Below are 14389 nucleotides of genomic sequence, written 5' to 3'. Positions count from 1 at the left end.
TCATGTTAACAGAATTAATCATATGCAAGGAATGACATTTGAAATAGCCATTCATGCACTCGGATACGGAGTGAATAAACTCATGCGTGACAAGCCAATGAAAGTGATATTATGGGCATTTTTCACTTTTGAATTGAGCTGAAAACAATTAACAGGTCAAAAGAGTTAGTTAAAATGTGGGTACTGACCAATTATCTGCAACTCATCTTGCTACCAGTTGTTTATAAAAATGTATTTCATATTCGATATTTTACGTGACTCATCCAGTCCTCTAAGCCGAAATGATCCGTAAAACTAAATTGTGTCTTTGAGTCGTATGAACGAATCTGCACTAAAACTAAATTTAGGTTCACATCGTACATGCATGATCAGTTGTCAAACGAAAGTACGGTTGATCTTCAAATGCATTATTTTTCTCTTTCCTGGATATTGTTTTAGTATGTTGATGCTGCATTAACAAATACTAGTGTATATGAAGTGAAAACACCAAAAATAAACAACGGTTGCGATAGACACCTATAAACTTTTAGATGGCCATAATATTACTTTAACGTATAAAAGTGTTAGTAAAAATAGTTCAACTTTATACTCAGTCTCTACATACTGGAAACTAATTAAATACTACAAACGAACGCTACTTATCCTATTTACTGTTACAATCTACTCTGTCCAATCATTGAACAATAAGAGCAATATTTCCTTTAAAAATAATTTACTTTCAAGCCTGTTCAATATCATTCAGAATAAATATACTTATGAAATAAATATATTTCAAAACAACGAAAATTTAAATACGTCTAAAACACATTTCCCCTCTCTAAGAAAATGTCGTCCTCGACATTAGAAAAATTCAAACACCGCTTGTTAATTTTCAATTTAAAAGCAACGACAATTTGACAAAGAAACACATAATACAATAATTTGTATTTTAATACTCAAAAGTGAATGTTAAAAGGTTTTTATCTTTTCAATAAAAATTTACACATGTTTACACTTATCGGTGTCACTGTACTTAATCATTATTGCAAATACATAACACCGATTACAATTTATACTCCCCGGATGTAAACCACGCCGGTCGAAGGGTCTGGCGTTGGCTGCGGCGCAGTGGTATCTCCTTCCGTTTAGAGCGTCGCGTACCTGTTTCCACTTCCGACTGCTGGCTGTCTGAACTCGTGATCTCTGCGCGTTCATCCACGTCCGTGGAGGACACGTCGGTAACCTCAGGCGACGAAACACGCTGTTTTTCCTGTATCAGTAAGAAGGTACACAGCAGCAGAAGATTCTGGTGGACGGTTTTAACGCACACATTGCCGTTTTCCTTTTTAATGCGAAATACGGGAAAACTTAAATTAGGCAGATCTAAAATAACGTAAACATCAGAAGACCATATATCACTCAGTTTGTGTTTTCCCTTTATTCCGTTATTCCGAAGTAGATACCTGTCACCCGGAAGTAATTTCGCCTTCTGTACCCTGATGTCGTAGCGTTGTTTAGCCTTATTAGCATTTTCTAGAGCGCATCTGTTGGCGTATTTGTATGCTTCGGCTAAATGTTGCTCAAGTTGCCGCATATATTCTGATGGCGAGGCGCCACCAACACGTTGACCTAGAATGCCCAGTACAGCGTCAATGGCGAGCCGTGGTGTCCTACCAAACATAAGGTGGTACGGGGAGTATCCCGTAACCTCACATTTGGTTACATTATATGCGTGTACCAAGGCCCGAAAATGCAGATTTCCAGTCGGACTTTCGCGCTGACTCTAGTGTGCGCAACATTTTGATGAGAGTTTGATTGAAACGCTCACATTGGCCGTTTCCTGGGGATGATATGGGGTGGTCCGCGTGCGTTTAACACCAGCATCTTACATTGTCTCTGGATAATTTTCGATAGAAAGTTCTGTCCACGGTCACTGTGTAGTTTTTCGGGAAATCCATAGTGCACGAACAAATTTTCAAATAATACTTTTGCGGTTGTCCGAGCGGTCTGGTTTTTAGTCGGGAAGGCTTGGGCGTACCGTGTAAAATGGTCGGTAATTTCAAGTACGTTCTCGGAGCCGCCTTTTGATACTTCCAGTGACAAGAAGTCAATGCATAAGAGTTCCATCGGATAGCTTGATTCAATATCGACAAGCCCTGTTGCTATGGTCGGCGGGCTTTTTCTTTGAAGGCATCTCCCGCACCTGCTAACCCACAAAGCAACGTCTGTCGCCATCCATGGCCAATAAAAGCGTTCTTTAAACAGAGACAGAGTTCTATCACGTCCCTGGTGACCTAAGTCATCGTGTAACCCACGGAAAATTTCTTGGCGAGCTGACTCTGGCAAAAAATTCTGATAACTTAAGTACTTTTTCACTGCTTCCGGCTGACATTTATAGTCAACCATGTCGGGAAAACGTCCGCCTTTTACGAATGGTTTAACGCGAGAAATAACATCATCCGCATTTTGACCGTGTGCCCAGTCATGCATAATGTTTGGCACTTTGTTTGTTTGATGTTTTCACTGCTTCCGGCTGACATTTATAGTCAACCATGTCGGGAAAACGTCCGCCTTTTACGAATGGTTTAACGCGAGAAATAACATCATCCGCATTTTGACCGTGTGCCCAGTCATGCATAATGTTTGGCACTTTGTTTGATCGTGTCGTGTGTCTGTGAACTTCTCGGCAATCGTTGTATCGTCAACAACCTATGCCGCGAGAATAGCGCGTATGACATTATTTTCCACCGAAAATGTATCTCTTATGCGGTTGTCTTGACAACACATCGGCGTCAATATTTGATTTTCCACTTCTGTTTTTTATACAGAAATCGTAATTTGATAGTGCCGCTTCCCATCGCAGACCACACGCATCGAGTTATGCGGTAGTTTTTACATATGTGAGGGGGTTATTATCTGTAAGAACTTCAAAGGGCACTCCATACAGATAGTCTTTAAATTTGTCCGTGACTGACCACTTGAGAGCGAGAAATTTCATTCGCTCGAGTGATAATTTTGCTCTGACGGTTTTAAACTTCTACTCGCATATGCCACCGCCCGTTTTGTATTGTCGTCCTGCATCTGGAACAAGACGGCTTCGAGACCATTCAAAGATGCGTCCGTGTGCAATATAACCGACTATTGTATCAAAAATTTCCACAAATTTGCGATAATAGCTCGCAAAGCCTAAGAAACTTCTCACTTCTTTAATGGTGGTTGGCACTTTCCAGTTGCGGATGGCTTCCGTTTTGGATGGGTCAGTTTTGATCCCTTCATCGCTCACTACGTGCCCAAGATAGGTAACTTCCTTTTTCAGGAAGTCACATTTGGATGCCTTTAGTTTAAGGTTATGTTCTCTTAACCGTTCAAAACAAGCTCTGAGACGCAATATGTGGGACCGGAAGTCGACGAAGAACATGATGACGTCATCAAGGTATATGAGGCATTCTCGCAGGTTAATCTCACCCATGCATGCCTCCATAAGCCTCTGAAACGTAGAGGGGGCATTGCAGCACCCAACAGCATCCTGTTGAATTCATAAAAACCTGGGTTTCTCACCTGGAACGCCGTTTTCTCCTTATCCTGTTCCTCGATTTCCACTTGCCAATATCCGGCTTTTAAATCAAGTTTACTGAAATACCGGGAACCAGCTAACATGTGTAAGGTATCGTCGATCCTTGGAAGTGCGTATGCGTCTTTATGTGTCCGGCAGTTTAGTTTCCGGATATCTAGACCAAATCGTATCGACCCGTCTTTCTTTCGCACTGTGACGACATTTCATGAAAATGGGCTGTTCGACGGTCGTATGGCTCCCATGTCTAGCATTTCCTGTACATGTTCTCTTACCTCACGGACTAGGCCTGGAGGCACTCTACGGTATGGTTCCTTAAACGATTCGGGATTGTCAAGATGTATTGTATGTTTGACTATGTCGGTGCTTCCTAAATCTAGGGGCCCTTTTGAAAATACATCTTGAAATTCAAAAACTAAATCTGTCAAAGGTTCTTGCATTTCAGGTTCTAAATGGCTTAAATCTAGTTTCAGTTCATTGATTACATCATCTTTTTCTTTCTGTGATTATTCAGTTTTACTTGTTATTTCTGTCTTGCACCCTGAATCCGGTGACCAGTTGCGCAGCACTTTCGCTTCTTGTAGTTCGCATAGAACTGCTTTTGGCGCTATTTGAATCGTCTTGGCTGAAATGTTAAAAACACGAACAAGCACTCTGGCTGTCATACCAACACTTCCCAGACTTACTACCCGTGGACAGACGCCTAACCCTTTGCAACCAGATTCGGACGGTTCGGTGATAGCAATGCATTCGTTGTCCGATTTCCGTACCATTCCCGATAATGTCAATGTCTGAAAAGGCTGAATCTCAATCGGTCGATTATTCGTCGATACAACATTTCCTAAAGGCGAGCTTAATGACACGGCGGCTATCGCCGATTGTCAAGCGGGAGGTATGTCTTCGCACTCCAACGCTTGTAAGAAGTGAAGAACATTGGTTCCTACTATCATTGGTACCGCCAAATAAAAATCGGTATCGCTCACGACAAGAAATGGAACATGAAATATTTGCTCAGTTATGTCGGCAAAGGTAATGCTCACTTTTATGTAACCAATATATGGTATTTCAATACCATTGGCTCCTGTTACCGAAAGCTCTTCAATGCTATGAAGTGTTGGCTTTGGCTGCACACTTTCGTAGAACGACTGACTTATGGTCGTTACCATTGCACCGGTATCAATTAGCGCTTTGGTGCATAATCCATTTACACACACCTCTGCTTCATTTGACGCACCAATCAAGCGTTCAAATAATGTTTGTCACTTTGCGTTTGGGTCACCTCTCTCGACACCGTCCGTTTGACCCCCAACAGCGGCGTCTAAACATTTAAATGTTTGTTGTTTTCTGAGGTGCCTGTTGACCTCTCTGGCATTGGTCTATTGCTCGCTTCGTTTTTTCAGCGGTTATCTGGAATATAGTTATTTTCACGCCCATGACCTCGAAAAATTCCCTCTGTGTCTGGTTGTATCTCTGTTTCTATGGTCAAAATTTTCTAGGTTTCGCTCGTTTTTTAAGTCATCAACCTTTTTCTTTAAATCCTACATTTTTTACATAAGTTGCTTCAGTAACTCCTCCCCTTTGTCTTTGGCGTTCAGAGCGCTCTGGTGAACTCTACTACACTTCTACTTTCCTCTGTCCTTTGAGATTTGTATCTCGAATTCTTCTTCTCGTAACTTAATCTTAAGTTCTTCATATGTCAATTTATTTTCAAAATGCACTCGGGTCGCATTTTTTTATTCTTCATTACGTAATCCTCGCCAAAACCGTTTTCGCAACATATCCTTCTTTTCATTTTCGTCTAGCCTTGTCCTTCTCGTAACATGCAGCAACAACTCTTCTAGACGCAAACCCCTTTCGGATATGGTCTCATGTTGCTATTGTTCCGCCATAAGAAATTTTGAAAGCATAGTGTCGATACTTGCGACCTTTCCAAAATTGTCATCAAGTTCGGACATTATTTCATCTAATGCACAGGTGGTTAGCGTGTGGCTATGATATTAATTAGTGAAAACATCATTTCGAATGATAAATAATCATATTATAACGAAAAATTAACTTTCCTGAAAAAAAAATTCACTATCAAATATATATATAACAAGGTATGCAACTCAAAATCACCCCAAAACGGATGCATCGCTTTGAACAGCCATATCTTCATCCATTGTGCAGCGATTTTCACGATCTCGGTCTTATTCAACGCAGAAATGAATTTCCTTTCTGGAAATGTATATGTCTTGCAATATTTTTACACATGCTGGGTCAACTTTTAAGAAATAACACGATACACAACTCGCATAACCCAGTTGACACTGATCAGGCAGTATTTATGAATGAAATCTCCAGTTGTAAAGACACACCTCCGCATTGGACCAATGAAATCACTCGTGTGTTTAAAATGTCAGTTAGTTTAAATGTATGTAAACAAAGGTTCCAAACGGCGCTGGACAGTTAGTTTTGATGCATAATTTAACGGCAAGCACGGTAATAATGTTTTTTCATACGTTTTATTGAATTATGGTATCGAGGTTCGTTAACTTTGCAGGGAAAATGCCCTTTACACCGTGAAGATTTCAGTCTTAAATACTGCCTGATCAGTGTCAACTGGGTCATGCGAGTTGTGTATCGTGTTATTTCTTAAAAGTTGACCCAGCATGTGTAAACATGTTGCAAGACATATACATTTCCAGAAAGGAAATGCATTTATGCGTTGAATAAGACCGAGATCGTGAAAATCGCCGCATAATTGATGAAGATATGGCTGTTCAAAGCGATGCACCCCGTTTTGGGATGATTTTGAGTTGCATACCTTGTTATATATATATATATTTGATAGTGACAATTTTTTTTCAGAAAAGTTAATTTTTCGTTATAATATAATTATTTATCATTCAAAATGATGTTTTCACTAATTAATATCATAGCCACACGCTAACCACCTGTGATCTAATGTAGCTTCCGGTTTCATGTGCAGCATTTTGCGTTTAGCTTAGCCCCTCAATGCCTTTCTGAGATTCTGTTTAACTGCGTTTTGGGAATATATTGTAATATAATGGACTACAAGTAATCTCAAGCAAAACTAATAATAAGGTTTCATAACATGTTTCATTATCTAGAATATGGGCAAAGACCTACTCACCGAATGTTGACAGATTCTGACAGTTCGTTGAATTACATGACATATGCATGTTGAACAGTTTACTGAGGTTTCATTAATATATCATTCTATCTACATCTTAATCCTTATAAACCTTAAATGTTACTCAAAACTTAAGTAATTAATCCTCGTTCCTATGATTGTAATTCCATAAAGAATATCTCTTCCATGTCACTCATAAACAGTGTCGACCATGCTTGTGACGTCATAACTTTATCTTTGTGATTTTAGCAAAAGACTGTGCCATATAGTTAATGGTTACAGTAAACTATGTCTTATTGTATTAATGTTAACGAGTTGCTACTGTTTTATATCAAGTTATTGTCATTTGATTGATAAGCATAGATATAACATTTGGAATTATTTCCTGATGTGCGGAAGCGTTTTGAAGAGTTCATTTGGCGCGCATATTTGATTTGATGACAGTGGTTCAAATCGGCGATTCAAGCATTCTGATTGGTCGGAGCTGTCGCATAACCGTTTGCGGAGTCTGAGGAATTGTATCAAGGGGCATCCATATAAAAGACGCGCCGCAGACGACTAAGGACACATTCAACTTTTCGGCCACACAACATCTAAAATTATTTAAACTTTAATATTAATAATACAATCAAGAAAGAATTGGGATGTCGGACAAAATGTAACTATATTATATTCTTATACATTTGTTGTTTCATGTTGGTATATTTTGAGAAGTATAAATAAATTAAGTCTCACTGTTTTCATTTCTTTATTCTTGAAGACATCTATTCACAGACTAATAATATTTTAATAAACTATAACTACCTGGTTGATAGAAAGGAAACAGTATTTACCGACGGCACGAAACCGTTACAATATCACTTTGACCTTGTAAACTTCCAGTTTCAGATCTTCGAACGAGACTTCGTTTCTAGGCACTGGTACTAACCCGGAAAATGCGCTCAAGTTCAATTTCTCGTAAGCGGTTACCTGATAGCTACGTTGTTTATGTAGTACAACGTTGTCGCTATCTTCGAAATCAATACTCTGTTTCCCCTTTTCGAGTATATTCTATTCGCCTTTCAATATCAGCTAAATATTTATTTTCCTCAAGTTGCGCCTTTGAATTGCGCTTGCACTTTCTCTTTCTTTCTGACTCAAAAAGCGTTCTCTACAGATTAAATCATCTTCTTTCAACTCTAACTTCCTTTCAATTCTACTTATTCTTTCAAGTAATGAAGTTTCTTTTTCTCGTAGTCTTAACTCCTGGTCGGCAATCCTGTCAGTTTGTTCGATGCATCTCCGTTTGAATTCAGATTCGTTTATTTTCAAATCAAAATCGTTTCCGTAAAATATTGCTTTAAACGGAACTCTTCCTGTTTGTTTTTCCGTTCGCGTTCCACAAGTGCTGATTCTTTTAATTTCAATTCTCTCGCTTTCACATCGGTATCCTTGTTTTGATTTTCCGTTTCTATTTCCGCTCTAAGAATACTTATTTCAGACAGCTCTCTGTTTATCAACGACTGAGAAAGTCTGGTTTCAACTGGAGTTTTAAGCCCATTTTCCTGTATTTCCTCATTTCGACTGGGATTAGCTCTGCCAGGAGATTTAGACTGATCTCTTTCCTCCTCGGGCCTAATGTCGTGCGAATGAGTGCTTTTGTTAGCAACAAGTAAGCCCCGTCTGCCCCTTTCAATAAACAATGGCCTGGCATTTTATAATTCTAATAGTTCATCATCAATATTTCTACTCCTTCCCCTTGTTTCGCGGCCGCTACCCGTAGCCATGCTTTTAAATGCGGTTACATTACTAAAAATGTGTATGCAAAATTGCTTACTAGAAATTTTATTCTGAAAAACGTATGTTTAATCCTTTGGCTATATTACTTATTTTATGAATATAAATGTTAGTTCATAGTCATTAAATGAACAGCGATTTAAGTGTCCATCACTATTCGTCCGGATTGAACGTGAATCTTTCCTTGCGTAGCAGAACGTGAAATCCTGTATGTACGTTTTAATGGTTTTGACGTCAAAGTTTTGTGCACAAGAAATACGTAGTTGTACTCACGCCGGTGCTCGAGCTCGATGCCGCGCAAAAATGTGTGCTCCTACATCCCGCGAAAAAAATAAAAAAAACGGTTTCCAAGGAATCGCTAAGTTAAACTCCTGGGGACCGTTTCAATAAGCTCTCGTATGTATGTTACGACTCGTAAACCAGTTGCGATTATCGCAACTTGCCATTTTGCGTTTCAATAAACTTTCGCAACTTACGATATCGTAGAATTCTCTCGTAAGTCTACGAGACGTAAGAAGCAGTCGTAGTTACGTCGAAAACAAAATGGAACGCGCGTATGTTGTGCATATAGACGCCGAATAAGAAGCTTTTGGCTCCGTCTTTTTATCGACGACAATACAGAGGAAGTAAACATGTTGTTTTTTATCCCTTGATTACTTTCTGCAAAATATTTAACGTTGGAATCAATATGTCAGTTACTGCCCTTTGTTTATATTCGATAAGGATGAATAAATCAAAATAAATTGCAATTTATCATGCGTGACAACCCTATGTGTTTATAATGTGTGTGATTCAATTATATTGTTCAACAGTAGTTAAAGTATATGCGCTTTTCGCCGCTCAAATTAGTGTGCAATGATTAATTTTGCTGTAAGCTTTTATCTCCATTGCAATTTGCATGTGATTTCGGAAGTTTTTTTGTTCGGATAAGTACTCAATGGAGCCTTGTTTTTTATTGGTAAATGTTTGTTATCAACGCTATACAACTCTTTACAATCTATTCCTTTTCTTTCTATTATGTTTATTTAATATTCTGTCAGAACGATACATGCATTGCTAAATTATGTTGGATTGTAAAATGTGCCCAGTTAGGCAACTGTTAGCCTACATGTGTATCAAACCTACAACCACAAAACACCAAAGTGATGATCATCATGAAATAACAAATCAGTTACTGAGTTATCAAAATATCTTGTTGTTCTTGAACACACATACACAACAGGAACATATTATAGTATTTTCATTACATTAGAAGACTAGTATTATTCACTTTTTCATATTGTACTACACCAACAGGTACTCATCACTGACATCAGTTAAAGATTTTTGGCCAAAGGAAACATCTATTTAAAGCTGGCAGATCTTCATGGAATCAGCAGATCATCTTTTGTTATTTGACATGCCTTCACGAGTTCAATCAGCAAACATATGATCGGTAAATGTCTTTATATCTATAATCAATTACTCAATCATGATTTTAAACTGTTGTAGAAAAAATGTTATTTATTTAAATACATCATGTCTTACATATATGAACTGGCACGAGTTGTCATATCATACCATATTTCATTAAACGAGTTAAGGAATTTTGTAAGTAAACGAGCCTTTGGCGAGCTTACTAATGAATTTCCTGGACGAGTTTAATAAAATATGGTACATGTATGATATGACAACGAGTGTGAGATCTTTTTTATCACATGCTTTTAAATGAGCAAATAAAATAAATATTAACGCAAACATAATGATAAATCCCAAATGTTGTTTACATTTAGTGGCATCATTTGACGTTGCAACGTCATTTCGGTGAAATAACAAAATGCGATTGGTCAATAAACGAAAACTAAGCCAATGAAAACGCTTAAAAAGTATATTACCGTACACATGTGTAACAGGGTATAGCATGTGATAAAATCTCATATAGATTTTGGGTCAAATAATTAAGTTAAAATTATTTTTCTTTTTACAGGGATGGTACAATCATAATTTATTTACTTTTAATCTTTTTTATTCCTCATTTGTTTTTTTTATTTGATACATAAACTATATGTGAATAAAAAATCAATAGATGATGAAAACTTGAGCACAGTTAATAAATGAAAATTTAAACACAGTTAATCAAATCATGTATATAAATGCTTTATCGTGTACTGTTAATTTTAAACACATGATACATTCTATAGGTTTCCAGTCCGTGTACAACAACAAACTTGCATGAAGGTTGGATTCTGCCACAAGGCCTGGGAGCAGTGGATGGGACTCTCATACCCATAATACTGAACACGTTATATTACACACATGCAGTTGAACACAGCAGGAACTCTTGAAGAAAAAAATGTGTATTTTTTTTATTCGAACTTAAATGTAAAATATACATTTAGTTTTAGCTCAACTATACCTTGAATGATAAGCTGTGTATAAAATTATGGTAAACATACAACATCCTTATATCACTGTTTCTATTACATATTTTCATTGAAAGCACTTATGTATTCAGGGTCATTATGTCATTGTGAGGTCACTGACCAAGTTGCTTATCTCTGACCTGCATTTAGCTTAATAATGCCCCTTTTGTACTTAAAATGTTCCACTTAAATTGTGTGTACAGCTACTCCATATCCCTATATTTTCCACAGATAATCCTTCACATATGTCGTCAAATTTTTTAAAAATCATATAAATAATATTTCTTTGGGTCATTGTTATAACCACTACAAATATTTACTGTTGTTGCGAATAAAGTTGTTATTAAAACTGTTTAAACTTGATGTTGTGTTAGTGAATCTTTAAGAGAAGAAGCTTCTTGAATAATGTCACTTTAGCTTCTTACTTCACAATCTTTTTGTTCAACATGCAATTAAATACACTTTAAATTATAAAGTGGATTGCAATACAGAGAACGCAGAAAAAGCGCTTACATTTGTACTTAAAAAGAATGATGTTTGAAGTTGTCAGCATTGTCATGGTGAACATTTTGATTGCATGGCCCCAATGGAAAAAATACTTTGTTACTAATTTAAATTTTAGCAAACACCTAATAATGCTTTTAAGAATGAGTTATTTTGTTTCTAAAGTAAAAATATATCCTAACCTAGAAAAGATACACTTTAAACATTTTATAAATTAAAAAGATGTACTTAAAACTCCACTGTCTAAGAAAAAGTGGATTATTTATAAAAAAAAGAAAAATACACTTCCGAATTTAAAGAACATGAAAAAAGGCTTCATTTGTTTCTTATTTATTAATGCAATAAAGTGTACTCTTTAGAAAATGCAGACGATTCGCTTAAACAAATGCAGATAAAATGCAATTTTTTAAGTGCATTTTGGTAAAAAGCACATTTTATTTTCAGAAAGGTTACTGCTGATGCAGATATTAGAAACAATGATATGACACAATTTGAGATTCCAGTATTTCTTCATTATTTTAGGAATACACTGTTATGTGAAGTTGGAATAAGACATCAATTTGGGAATGAACAGTGTTTTTTTCAACACTGCAGTGCATGCAGTTTAACCTGTTATTAATTTGTACAAAATATAAGTAAAATAGACACTATTGCATATATAATTGTATCATTTTAATTGATTTCACTGGTTGTTTAATTTGATTTTTTTAATACACAAAAATGAATGTATGCAGGGGGAGCATATAGTCGCCGCTTCGTCTGTCCGTCCGTCTGTGTACAATTTTTGCCCGAGCTATTTCTCAGCAACTAATGGCCGGAATGCAATGAAACTTTATGGGAAGCTTCACTACCAAGAGGAGATGTGCATATTATTAGCGGGTTCTGGTCGGATGATTTTTCACAGAGTTATGGCCCTTGGAAATTTTACATTAACTGTACATATATTGCAATTCTTGTCCGGGCTATTTCTCAGCAACTTAAGACCGGAATTCAATGAAACTTTATGGGAAGCTTTACTACCAAGAGGAGATGTGCATATTATCAGCGGGTTCTGGTCGGATGATTTCCCACAGAGTTATGGCCCTTTGAAATTTTATATATAAATATTCTTGTCCCCCCCCCCAACTACTGTGCCCTCAAGACGTTTCCTTTTATCTGAATATATAGTGCAATATTGTGACAAAAAAAACCTTTGGGGAGCATCACCCGTCTCCGACGGTTTCTTGTTTTTACCTTTGACCTTGAAGGATGACCTTGACCTTTCACCACTCAAATTTTGCAGCTCCATGAGATACACATGCATGCTGAATATGAAGTTGCTATCTTCAATATTGCAAAAGTTATGGCAAAATGTTAAAGTTGGAGCAAACAAACCAACAGACAGACAGACCAACAGACAGACAGGGCAAAAACAATATGCCCCCCACTATAGTGGTGGGGGACATAAAAATTATGTTAAAAGTATATTATTTTTCTGCATGTCAAGTTTATTTACATGATCATTTAACACAGACAAATATGGTGCAAATGCCCTACATTTCATTTGTCAAGACCTTTTTGTGTTGGAGTTTAAAAGGCAACATAGTGACTGTAATTTAGGAACAGTTACTGAGGCTTGATTGGTCATTTACGGCTCGGGTACTACTTACATGTACTGCTGGTATTCTTAAGTATACTTACATGTACCCCGGGTACGGTAAATATACATGTACTAAAACATACCCGGGAATTTTAACGCTAAATCGGTTGTTGTCTGCTATTTTTTTAAATTAATTATGTTCACATTCATGTCAAATTTTCTGTTCAATGGCCTCTAAATTATCAAAACTCTTACTCAAAAAGCATGTTGATACAGTATGTTTTTAAAGATTAGTTTGTTGAAGATAAGCAATATCGTTTGAGGGTAATCAGTGACCGGGGGTACATTTAAGTATACTTACGAGTACCCAAGGTACATGTAAGAAGTACCCGAGCCGACAATGACCAATCAAGCGTTACTGAGAGAGTTGGATGTGCATTGAGATAAACCATGTTTTATGAAGCAAAAAAATTAGTAACACATTTTTTAACTGTTTTAATATGTAACTACATGTATTACAGAATCATCAATGATTATATGCACTTTTGAATAAATTAAAGCTTGTCAGATTTTTTTAAGGTCACAGTGACCTTAGACCTTGTTACCCAAAAATGGTTGTGGCATGTAGAACTCATCAAGGTGCATCTACATACGAAGTTAAAAAGTTGCAGGTGGAAGCACTTTGATTTTAGAGCAAAATGTCAAAGTTTTATCACGATGCGAAAGGCAGACGGCGGGCGACGAGCTGGCTATGACAATACCTTCGGTAAAAAGGTTGCCCTGGAATATTACATAATTATAGTGTCTGTCTAGCTACTTTTATCAGAAGGTCCCACTTTGATCCCCACTGGCAATGAGGGAGGGTCCTCAAGATCATCTCTGAAGACACAAAGTATTGGTTCTACTCGGGAAATAGACTCCAGTGTCTTGATAAGCATCATACTTTTTCAGGAATCAAGCTTTAATACATGTACAAAGAGTTAAATAAATATTTATATGTGAAAGTGTATGATATTAATGTGAAAATACTGAGCAAAAGCCGGGGATTGAACCCACGACCTCCGGAGTGGTAGTCAGACACTTTAACTGCGTCGCTAAAGAGCTAGCCCAACAGCCTTAGTGACCTTATTTCACTACACTCCTCCCCCTTTTAATGTTTCAAGGCCCAGACACGCTCGCTTCAGCATGTCTTGCATCTGCATGACCCTCCCAGAAACCATTAAACAGCTCAGACCCAGTCCCGCATTCACAATCACAGTTCGTTTTTTGCCTCGTCGCCATTAATGTGAAAATACTGAGCTCAAGCCGGGCATAGAACCCACGACCTCCAGAGTGATAGTCAGACACTTTAACCGATCGCTAAAGAGCTAGCCCAACAGCAAGGCTGTTGGAAGTGACCTTATTTCACTACAATATGTTAGTAAAATAAACACTGCACAATT

The 14389-nt window shown here is 37.3% G+C and overlaps 1 protein-coding gene and 1 long non-coding RNA gene across 3 annotated transcripts in view; both read left to right on the top strand.

Annotated features, from left to right (window-relative positions):
• LOC127879383 (FRAS1-related extracellular matrix protein 2-like) overlaps positions 1-14389 on the top strand; it is a 326727-nt gene that overhangs the window by 255184 nt on the left and 57154 nt on the right. The gene's annotated exons all lie outside the window — the stretch shown is intronic.
• On the top strand, positions 9035-11227 carry LOC127879393 (uncharacterized). 2 transcript variants are annotated; one of them, XR_008049042.1, is made up of 3 exons: positions 9035-9245; positions 9759-9897; positions 10643-11227. It is a non-coding gene; the product is annotated as an uncharacterized LOC127879393 (long non-coding RNA). The 2 variants fall into 2 exon arrangements; XR_008049043.1 differs by having other exon boundaries at positions 9035-9420.

This window comes from Dreissena polymorpha, chromosome 4, assembly GCF_020536995.1.
Source record: "Dreissena polymorpha isolate Duluth1 chromosome 4, UMN_Dpol_1.0, whole genome shotgun sequence".
Taxonomy (NCBI): domain Eukaryota; kingdom Metazoa; phylum Mollusca; class Bivalvia; order Myida; family Dreissenidae; genus Dreissena; species Dreissena polymorpha.
This window is presented reverse-complemented; position numbering and strand designations above follow the sequence as displayed.